General features: G+C 45.7%; 1 protein-coding gene across 4 annotated transcripts in view; it reads right to left on the reverse strand.

Annotated features, from left to right (window-relative positions):
• Window positions 1–10915, reverse strand: part of ACACB (acetyl-CoA carboxylase beta) — a 159301-nt gene extending 148386 nt beyond the window's left edge. For 2 of the 4 annotated variants that reach the window (XM_012469122.2, XM_064379875.1), the window contains exon 1: window positions 6720–7093. The gene's annotated coding sequence lies outside the window, so the exon portion shown is untranslated. Of the gene's footprint in view, window positions 1–6719; window positions 7098–10594 lie in introns of those variants that run through there. The other 2 variants (XM_064379874.1, XM_064379877.1) reach the window with 2 other exon arrangements.
• Between the last annotated feature and the right edge of the window lie 805 nt (window positions 10916–11720).

Here is an 11720-nt window from a genome sequence, read left to right on the forward strand (position 1 = left end):
ATATGCATGCATGCTGAAGTATTCAAGGATAAAGACACTGATATCTGCAATTTACATGTGACAAATACAGAAAAATGTTAATGGTAGAATCTAATCAAGGGTATATGTGCACCCACTGTAAAATTCTTTCAACTCGTATGTTTAACACTTTTTATAATAAAATGTTGGGAATAATATAGGGAAAATGGGTATAGGTAGATGAAACTAGAAGGGCAGGAAGGCAATGGTTATTGAATCTGGCTGGTGAAAGTGTTGGAGCACCACTACGCTATTCACTCCACTTCTGAAGGTGCTAAAGAAAGTCAACTTTTGACCAGGCATGGCGGCTCATGACTGTAATCCCAGCACTTTGGGAGACCAAGGCGGGCAGTTCGCAAGGTCAGGAGTTTGAGACCTGGCTAATATGGTGAAACCCTGTCTCTACAAAAAATACAAAAAAATTAGCCGGGCATGGTGGCGCATACCTGTAATCCCAGCTACTCAGGAGGCTGAGTCAGGAGAACTGCTTGAACCTGGAAGGCAGAGGTTGCAGTGAGCTGAGATCATGCCACTGCACTCTGGCCTGGGTGACAGAGCGAGACTGCATCTCAAAGAAAAAAAAACAAAAAAACATTTTTTCCTATACTAAAAAGTTAAAAAATTCATAAAATACAATGCAAGCACCAGCCAGCTGATTGAAACCTGAATATTAAGAGCTAATACTAATTAGTACTAATTTGTGCTAGGCTCTGTATTCAGCATTTTTTTTTTTGAGACAGTGTCTGGCTCTGTTGCCTAGGCTGGAGTGCAATGGCACAATCATAGCTCATTGCAGCCTTGAATTCCTGGGCTCAAGCAATGCCTGTCCTCGGCCTCCAAAGCATTAGGATTATAGGCATGTACCACCATGCCTGGCTAATTTTTTTTTTTTTTTTTTGGTAGAAACAGGGGCTCACTATGTTACCCAGGCTGGTCTTGAACTACTGGGCTCAAGCAATCCTTCCACCTTGCCCTCCCAAAGCACTGGGATTACAGGCATGAACCCCCATACCTGGTCTATATAAAGCATTTTATAATCATTATCTCATTCCACCTTATGAGACCAGTACCAGGGGAAGCCTTGCTTTATTGATGAGGAAGTTCTGGGTTCCAGAAGTTAAACTGCCACAGTCACTCACCTGGGCAGTAAGCAGATGAACTGAATTCCACGTTTTCAATGGCTGTTCACTGCACACCTTCCCATGGTCTGCATGGCCCTGGCAAACCGGCCTCTGCCACACTCGCCCTTCTACGTTCCTCTGCACATGCTGCCTGGAATGTTCTGGAATATTCTTCCCCCTCCCCGCCCCCACTTCTGTCCTTTGCATGGTTATCTCTTGCTCTTTTTGTGATCTTTGGCTTCAGTGTCCTCACCTCAAACCCACCCTGATCCTCAGTGGTCTTATTCTGTAGGACACGTGCCGTTCATCATGTGCTGACATGACTCTGTGAGTTCACCAAAGAGCTTATGCCTCTTCTCCGCTGGAATAGTGGAGAATGTGTCTCCCTTCCTAAGGGCAAGCACTGTCTCTGCCTTGCTCTGGGCTCTCCAGCACAGTGCCCAGCACACAGAAGCGTCAGGGTCAGTGAACACTTGCGGGAGGCCTGCACCCAGCTCAGTTGTGTCTGTGCCACCCCACCCCTGCTGCCTACCTGGGGAATCCTCCTGCTCCACTGAGTCCCTGGGGCTGGGAGTATCCAGGTGAGACTCTGGCCACAGGCACCTGCACAGCCGTTGAATCCGCTGCTGCCTGTCCCCTCATACTGACATATCAAGGGCCGCCAGAGACGCCACGGAACACCACGCTCTTGCTTTACACCCCACGGTTCCCTGACCTCTTCCCCCTGGCACTCATCACATGTTGTAGTTATGTGGGTCATTAGTACACATCTACCAGCATCCTCCACTAGAAGATAAGATCTGTGAGAGCAGGCAAGGCTTAAAACCCAGAGGGACACAGATTTATCATCGATTCCTGACTACATCTCCCCTCATCCCTTCCCTAGTCTATTCACGACTCTGAAAATAGGGTTCTTTGGTAACTCCAGTGTGGACACGTGGGAGCCATATAGTTGTCCCTCAGGGAACACATAAAAGCATGTTAAAGACGAATGAAGGCTGGAGGGTGTGGTGGCTCACGCCTGTAATCCCAGCACTTTGGGAGGCCCAGCCAGATGGATCACTTGAGATGAGGAGTTTGAGACCAGCCTGGCCAACATGGTGAAACCCTGTTTCTACTAAAAATACAAAAAGTAGCCAGGTGTGATGATGTGTGCCTGTGGTCCCAGCTACTTGGGAGGCTGAGGCAGGAGAATCGCTTGAACCCGGGAGGTGGAGGTTACAGTGAGCCAAGTTCATGCCACTGCACTCCAGCCTGGGCAATGGAGCGAGACTACATCTCAAAAAAAAAAAAAAGAAAGAAAGAGAGCTGATGTTTGTTGAGCACCTACTACACACTGAGTCTTATGCTGTGCACTTTCCGTGTGTTCTCTCTTTAAATGTTCACAAAAATGATGAGATGAGATACAGAGGGGAAGTCTGTTGTGCAGAGTCACATCACTGGGTGGCAGAGCTGGGCCCTGGGCTGGGCCCTCCAGCTCCAGGGTATGAACGTGTGTGGCACCCATGTGTGGTGTGTGGGAGTGTTTCCTTCATCCCTTCCCCTATGCCCACCATTGCCTCACTCCAAGGCTGACCTAGGGCAACAGCCTGTTAGCAGATCTCCCTGAATTTATTCTAGTTCCTTCCTGTTCAAATTCATCCAGAACCCTGGGAGACTGAGCTTTATTTCCACACACATGCATGGGCACACACACACGCATGTGCACACACATGCACACACCACCCTTTGCGCCCTGCTCAAGAGCTTGAGCCTGAGAACCTCATCCATTCTGTGGTCCCACATCCCAGGATCCTGCAAGGATTTGAGGAAGGCATGAAATGAAACAGCTCCACGTTTTGCAAAAGGTGACTATGAATACCAATCCTGAAAGAGGGTTCCCACCTTTGCCAAAAAATAACATTTCTGGGGCCAAATCCCAATGTCACATCTTGGAGAGTCCCCACTGCATTTAGCATGGTAAAGGCTCTGAGAAGTCCTGCTGTAAAGCACAGGCAGCCCGGTGTTTCCCACACTGATTGGCCCTGGAGCCCTGTTTCCACCTTGCAGCTCTCCACATCAGGAGAGCTCCAGAAGCCTCACTTTATTGGGAGTAAGGAAATAAAAGACCAAAGCCTTCCTTCTAACACAGCAGGGAAAGCCTTCTAGGTCAGTTGGGAGGGGCATGTCCAACAACTGATTATTCTGTAATAGCTAGGATTGAAGTCTGCAGCTGATTTGCTTCTAAATAGAAAGGAGAGTGTGTGCAAGATTGTCCTCTGATATCACCTTCGCTCATGATTTAATTTAAAAATAGGGAGCTTAATTAGTTCAACAAGAGTGGGGAGTGGTGCAAAATCCTTTTTTATTTTTATTTTTTTTGAGATGGAGTCTTGCTCTGTCACCCAGGCTGGAGTGCAGTGGCGCAATCTTAGCTCACTGCAACCTCCACCTCCCGGGTTCAGGCAACTCTCCTGCCTCAGCCTCCCAAGTAGCTGGGACTACAGGCACACCACCACACCTAGCTAATTTTTGTATTTTTAGTACAGACAGGATTTCACCATGTTGGCCAGGCTGGCCTTGAACTCCTGACCTCAAGTGATCCGCTCACCTCAGCCTCCCAAAGTGCTGGGATTATAGGTGTGAGCCACTGTGCCATCTCAAAATCCTTTTCTTTTTTTGAGATGGAGTCTCGCTCTGTTACCCAGACTGGCGTGCAGTGGCGCCATCTTGGTTCACTGCAAACTTCACCTCTCATGGTCAAGTGATTGTCCTGCCTCAGACTCCCCAGTAGCTGGGACTACAGGCACAAGCCACCACGCCCAGCTAATTTTTGTATTTCTAGTAGAGACAGGGTTTCACCATGTTGGCCAGGCTGGTCTTGAACTCCTGACCTCAAGTGATCTGTCCTCCTCAGCCTCCCAAAATGCTGGGATTACAGGCGTGAGCCACCACACCTGGCCTGAAGGGACCTTTTCTATGTGTGGTTGTTTTCTGGGGCCCCAGCATGGGTCGGAGTGCCTAAGGGGTAAGCCCACAGAGCAGGACTTTTGGAGTACAGCAGACTGGGCGGAGGCTTTGCCATTTCTTATCTGATTGGCCTGAGCCCATCATGGAAATTCTCTGAACTTGGGTTTCCTGGCCTGTGGAATGGAATAAATAAAACCTTCTTTCTAGGATTGTCCTCAGAATTATGTGAGATCACATAATTACTATGAATACCTGGGGTATGCCAACTATCCAAGAATCGATACCTTGATTTCTCTCCTGTGCCCAGCCTGGATTCTCTGATACAAAGATCCCTGGATTCCTGGAATAAAATGAACACACCCTATCTTCCTAGAAAATTACCTTACCCTACGATAATAAATTTACTATTATCATTGCAAACAGAGAGATCTTTTAGAATAGAATGTGAAACATGAATGCACTTTTCAGGTCAAATGCAAGATTTCTAACTGTGTTTCCTGGTTTTCCTGGGTACAGATGAACTCTACTTTGAAGTAAGAAGTTCCTGAATCACAAATTCAGAGGAAGCATGAGAACAAGGTATTTCAGGTTGGGCACAGTGGCTCATACCTGTAATCCCAGCACTTTAGGAGGCCAAGGTGGCAGATTACTTGAGGTCAGGAGTTCGAGATCAGCCTGGCCAACATGACAAAACCCCATCTCTACTAAAAATACAAAAATTAGCTGGGCGTGGTGGCGCTTGCCTGCAATCCCAGCTACTCGGGAGACTGAGATTGAGGAATTGCTTGAACCTGGGAGAGAGAGGTTGCAGTGTGCTGAGATCGTGCCACCACATTCCAGCCCGGGTGACAGAATGAGACTCTGTCTAAAAGAAAAGGAAAAAAGAAAAAGAACAAGGTATTCCAAAGTTTCTACTGGGATAAGACTTCGAGGAAACCTCTATTTCAAAAGATTAAAATGTTTATTTCCCCATGAAGACTAGGTATCTTGTGTAATGTAATACACGATTTCCTGTCTCAGACCTAAAGGTGATAAAGCATGAATGAGTTTACGCAACACCTGAGCAGGAGCAAATAAAACTCTTAAGAGCTTCTCAAAGAAAGTTACAGATTGGAGATACTTTCATCTCTAAGTCACATGAATTAGGATTGGCTGGGTTCTTTCCACTTAAAACTTGGAGATGTCATAAAAAGAAATCTTGTAAAGAACTCCATGTCACTGTTAGCAAAAAAAAAAAAAAAAAAAAAAAAAAATGCAGGCCGGGCGCGGTGGCTCAAGTCTGTAATCCCCGCACTTTGGGAGGCCAAGGCGGGCAGATCACGAGGTCAAGAGATCGAGACCATCCTGGCCAACATGGTGAAACCTCATCTCTACTAAAAATACAAAAAAAATGAGCTGGGCATGGTGGTGTGCGCCTGTAGTCCCAGCTACCTGGAAGGCTGAGGCAGGAGAACTGCTTGAACCTGGAAGGCAGAGGTTGCAGTGAGCCGAGATTGCCACTGCACTCCAGCCTGGTGCCTGGTGACAGAGCAAGACTCTGTGTCAAAAAAAAAAAAAAGTGCAATTTATAAAATGATATCTTCACCTTTCGGTTTTTAAATTGCAAGTTCTATGTCCTGAGAATTCCCCAATCCTGGGCAAATTGGGATGGCTGGTCACCCAACCTATATGGAGGCCCACTGAGGTTAAAAAATAAAAGTAATCATAATGGACATGAGGGAGATAGCTGTGTACTGTGTGAGTGCACAGAATAAACGGTCTAGGGGGTTTTATACCAAACTGTGCACAGTGGCTCCCTGGAGGAGGAGGGTCAGACAGGAATAACAGAGTGAGGAGACTTTCGCTCAGTGCTGCATGACTTTTTAACTTGCATATTATTTTGCAATGCATTTTTTAAACATTTAAAGAAAGTCATGTCTTCCTAGGAATATAGGACCACTACAAACACTTAACTCTTAGTCTGCCTTTTTTTTTTTTTTTTTTGAGATGGAGTCTTGCTCTGTCGCCCAGGCTGGAGTGCAGTGGCACGGTTTCGGCTCACTGCAACTCCCACCTCCTGTGTTCAAGCGATTATCCTGCCTCAGCCTCCCGAGTAGCTGGAATTAAGGCACCTGCCACCATGCCTGGCTAATTTTTGTATTTTTAGTAGAGATGGGGTTTCACCATGTTGGCCAGGCTGGTCTCAAACTCCTGACCGCAAGTGATCCACCCACCTCAGCCTCTGGAAGTGCTAGGTGGCATAAGCCATCACACCTGGCCTTAGTCTGCTTAAAAAAAAACAAAAAACAACCATTTGAGGAAACAGAATACTATTCCTTAAGACAGTAGATCTGGAGGCAAAAAAAAAAAAAAAACACGGAAATGTTTATAAAAGATTGTGGAACTGATATGGGAGCATGTCCAGGGACCCACACCATTTACAGAAGCAAAGAAAGGCCCTTCTCTTTCATCTGCATTACATTTTGAGGTCTTCTGATCAGCTTCCTTCAAAGATGACAGGAGTCGTTTTTCCCCTGGGGACCCCAAGTGCAGGCCTTCGTACAGGGTCTGCTCTCACTATACATTGGGTTCTAATTCACCGGGATGCTGGCTGAATGGGCTGGGTCCCCAGGGAGGGGTGAGCTGACTTACCACTTTATTCCTGCAGCTTTTCTCTTGCCATGTCCTCCCAACCGTGCATTCAGAGTTACATTTTCCAGGTTCCTTGTTTGTCGAGGGCCTGAATCTAAGCCTGCTAGCTGCTTACTGTGGGGACTGCAAATGTCACTTTTAGATTAACCGGCCCCTGCTGTTTAAAAATATCCTGGAGCACTTAACCTTCAGAGCCCTGAATAGCAGCAACAATCCGGGGCAAAGAAGAGAAAGATCCCATGCCAAACCACCTGCACAGCGGCACTGGCTCCTCCGGGGAGAGTTCTGCTGTCTGCCTGTCTATCCCATAACTCGCTTTATTTCTAAATTCTTAGAAATTGAAGCCACGAGGCATCTAAAGTCCACGTTGTCATCAGCAGTAGGCACAAAGTCATTCGGGCCCTCCTGTGACATGCTGAAAATTAACTGCCTACAGGTGTTGGTCATTTGAGAAACAAGCCCACAGTGCACACCGTGAATGGGAAGGTGACTGCTATCAGGTCACCTGGCTTCTCTCCCCTGAAAAGATTTGGCAAAACCCTCTCGAATCACGCCACTGAATGGAATGTTTTCAACTTCTTGTGACTTGGGGATCAAAATAAAAAACAGGGCTCTGTTCCCACGTTCTCATTCAGGGTCGGCTGGCTCTTGCTCGAGTTGGGCAGAGAAGAGGAAATTCAGCACACATTGCAGTTACACAGTGTTCTGCAACGTGGGGAGGGCTGGCATGTGGGACAAAGGTCGCCTCCAAGTCCCAACTGGAGCAGCCCAGCTGCCTAGGCAGGAAAGCAGAGCCCACACAGGAGTGCACTGCTCAGGCAAAAGGGAAGGGCAACAAGTCTAGCAGCCCCACTTCCTGCCAACAAGGATGGCCTCACTTTCTTTTTTTGACGGAGTCTTGCTCTGTTGCCCGGCTGGAGCGCAGTGGCATGATCATGGCTCACTGCAACCTCTGCCTCCCGGGTTCAAGTGATTCTCTTGCCTCAGCCTCCCAAGTAGCTGGAATTACAGGCCCACCTAATTTTTGTATTTTTAGTAGAGATGGGTTTCACCATGTTGGCCAGGCTGGTCTTGAACTCCTGACCTCATGATCTGCCCACCTCGGCCTCCCAAAGTGCTGGGATTACAGGCCTGAGCCATCGTGCCTGGCTAAGGATAGGCTTACTAAACAGCTAGTGGAGAAAGGGGCAAGAGCGCTGAGCGTGGGATCTGTGCAGAACGGTTTAAATTGAAATTGTGGCTGGGGCTGGGCAGCCTGTTCGCAGCTACTTCCTTTCTAGGCTTATTTTCCAATAAGGAACAGTCATCAAATATTGGACTTTGTGGGATTTTCTCCACTGGACTTGGAAGCATTAGCTCTGGAAGCCTCAGTGTCATCAGCTATACCCCACAGCACCAGGTACATGTTACAGGAACTGGGGGTGAAGGCATGTGGGTCAAATGCCTGCACAAAGCCCAGCCTGTGTCATTATGTTCTCCATCCACAGTAGCCCTTGTGATGGTTCTTAGACTATTTATTAAGACAAAAATGGTAGCTCATGCCTGTAATCCCAGCACTTTGGGAGGCCGAGGCTGGGCAGATCACCTGAGGTCAGGAGTTCAAGACCACCCTGACCAACATGGAGAAAACCTGTCTCTACTAAAAATACAAAATAAGCCAGATGTGGTGGCACATGCCTGTAATCCCAGCTACTCTGGAGACTGAGGCAGGAGAATTGCTTGAACCCAGGAGGTAGAGGCTACAGTGAGCTGAGACCCCGCCACTGCACTCCAGCCTGGGCAGCAGAGTGAAACTCTATCTCCAGAAAAAAAAAGGCAATGAAAGAGGTGACTCTCAAACAAATCTATGTTTCCAGGGAGAGCCATCTGTGATTCAAGGACATTTTTATAAAATTCCATTGAAAAAAATTCTTAAGCTTTCATGACATGAAAAAAAAAAAATTCTTTCCCAGTGATTCCAAATAATTGTGATCTAGGCGGGGTGTTGACTGTGGCAAGACTATTAGGCGTTGAAATCAGGCTGATGTGGGTTCAAATCCTCCCTCCATGAGCTGTGACTTTGAGCAAATGGCTGAGCTTCAGTGTCCTGATCAACTACTTCACCATATGGTTGAGAAAATGAAATGATTGGTATTGAGCTTCTGGCACAGGGGCTTGCTCATGATAAGCACTTAATATCTTTCTAACGAAATTAATTACTTTCGAAAAGCCTAGACATACCCACACATACAGAGGAAGAACTCTGCAGTGGTTCAGTTCTCCTAGACTCTATCTCTTTAAGACACAGGTATTTTCTAGAATATAATTGGAAGGCTTGAAACCAATGTTATTCATAAACTCTTTCCATCAAACACAGGAACAGTAATAGAAATATATTTCTTCAAACAGATCTTAGTTTCAGAAAGTCACAGGCATCAAGTTACATTTTTTTGTTTTGTTTTGTTTTAGAGATAGGATCTTGCTCTGTTGCCCAGGCTGGATGGATCATAGCTCACTGCAGCCTCGAACTCCTGGGATCATATGATCCTCCTGTCTCAACTTCCCAAGTAGCTAGAACTACAGGGACACATCACCCCTGGCTAATTAAAAAACATTTTTTTTAGACACAAGGTCTCATTATGTTGCCCAGGATGGTCTCGAACTCCTGGCCTAAAGCGATCTTCCTGCCTCGTCCTCCTAAAGCACTGGGATTACAGGTGTGAGCCCTGCACCTGGCCCCCCAAAATTATTAAGTGACCACATGGTCTAACAAAACAAGGCACCTGGAAAAAAAATCACCAGTCCTGCTGCAAACCAGACCCTTTATGAGAATCCAGATGCCTTCCCCTACCAATTAAATCAGAATTTCCAGGGATGGGGTCTGACTTTTGTACGTTTTAGTTTCTCTAGGCTGGAGGAGCACTAGCCTCTTGTTGGAAGCCTCCCTACCGTCCTTCCCCACACCTTCATCACAAATATCATTGAGAGAGACAAAAGAACATACTATATACACAACTAAGAAGCAGAGAACAAAAATTACCGATCTCCTGGTCTGCTCCACTCACCAATATTTATATTTCCAAGCATATTTCAAAAATTTAAAAACTGGTTCCCTAGCCTGGGCAACATAGCAAGACCCCACATCTATTAAAAACTTAGCCAGGTACAGTGGTGCACACCTGTGGTCCCAGGTGCTCAAGAGGCTGAGGCAGGAGGATTGCCTGAGCCCAGGAAGTTGAGGCTGCATTAAGTTGAGCCATGATTAAGCCACTCCACTCCATCCTAAGCCACAGAGTGAGACTCTTATCTCAAAAAAATAAAAATAAAAATTGGTTCCCATTGAGTTAAACTACAATGTTAAACATAAACTTTATGTTGTTGGACCCAAATTACAGTGTCAGAAGGACTCTAGACAAGGAGGCCATCTCCAGCAGGGGAATGTTCTAGCTTTTCTCAGCTTGAGTCAGTACAAGTCAACATGTGAGGTCCCTTCAAAGTAACCCAGAGCACCTACCCCCAACCTGTTTTTCCTTGTATATCTTAAAGGTTTGGCAAGGTTGAAAAGTCAACACCACGTGCATACAACAAAAAGTTTGCTTCTCCATCAAACCTTTGCTAAGACTTATATGAAGAGCAAACTGAAGCAGAAAGTGAATTTTAACAGAGAGATGAATTATCTAATAATGCAAGCATACTAGCAACATGCTAAAGTCTATTTTTTTTAAACGAAAACAATTTACAGTCCCTGACCTTGCCCTGCTTGGATGCAAATCAAAAGCAGTCAGTGACTTTCACACAATTAATTATTGTCTTAAACCAGAGGTTTCCAGTTCAACATTAATAACTGACTTCCTTGTGTCCAATTGCAAAAGCTTTCAGAGCTCTCTCTAACTCACCTGGGAAGGGAGGAAACAGGAATCATTCTGCCAGGTTCTCAGAAGCCTCCCAAACCTTGCCATGTGGAACCTTCCAGCTCCACACCCAGCACGTGGGTCCTGACTTTGCAGAGGCCAGCTCCTCAGTGTTGAATGCGCATGTTCCTCTTCATGGCTGGAAACTTCATTATCCACACAGACATTCCCTCCACTGGGAAATTTCTTCTTTCCTGGGCTGACCTAGCTGTTGCTGCCTTTTGGTTCCCATCACACGGATGGTGGGCGCACACAGCGGTCTGCAGACCATGGCTGGAGATGCCTGTTTTCCTATAGCTCCCAAGCTAGGAGTGTTTTTTACATTTGCTAAATGCTTAGGAGAAAAAAAAATCATGACACATGAAAATTATATTAAATGCAAATTTCAGTGTTCATAAATTAACAAAGTCTTATTGGAACATAACCTCACCTGTTCTTGTACATTTTGCCCACGGCTGCTTTCTGTGCAATGAGTTGTTGAGCAGTTCCCACGGAGAACGGGTGACTGCAAACCCTCAAATATTTATCATCTGACCCTTCACAGAAAGTTTGCCAACCCCTGACCTAAAAGGCTAAAACGGCCTTTTATGCATCTTTGCATACTGAGTGCAGGAATATAGGAGACTTGACACGAGAAAAAAGCAACTATCACATAGCTAAGAGTTCATCGAAAGGAGTTGCCTCGTTTCTAAAGAATCAGTGATTACATTTTCCGAGGGTCAGAGACCACTTAAGAAGCTGCTCTGTGTTCTAAGTGTCACCACATGACTAAAGTTCAATATGTATACGTATACATATTGAATATATATATATATTGAACTTTAGTCATGTGGTGACACTATATATATACATGTATACACACTATACATATTAAATATGTATACATACATATATTCATATATATGTATATATTGAATTATATATATATACATTTAAAACCCAAATAATTGTGTTTTGAATTATTCCTGGAAACTTGGAGCTCACTGCCCCCAGTGCTGCACGGGGAGAAAAGTGTGAAAAGCTAACAGGTGTAGAATAATTATCCCTTCACTTCTCCTTTGGCTAAAAGGAGCCACTGTTGTTTAGAGGAAGATCCCAAAGTTACCGGAGG

The sequence above is a fragment of the Aotus nancymaae genome, unplaced genomic scaffold, assembly GCF_030222135.1.
Source record: "Aotus nancymaae isolate 86718 unplaced genomic scaffold, 86718_ANA_hifiasm-v0.15.2.pri h1tg000021l, whole genome shotgun sequence".
In the NCBI taxonomy this organism is placed as follows: Eukaryota; Metazoa; Chordata; class Mammalia; order Primates; family Aotidae; genus Aotus; species Aotus nancymaae.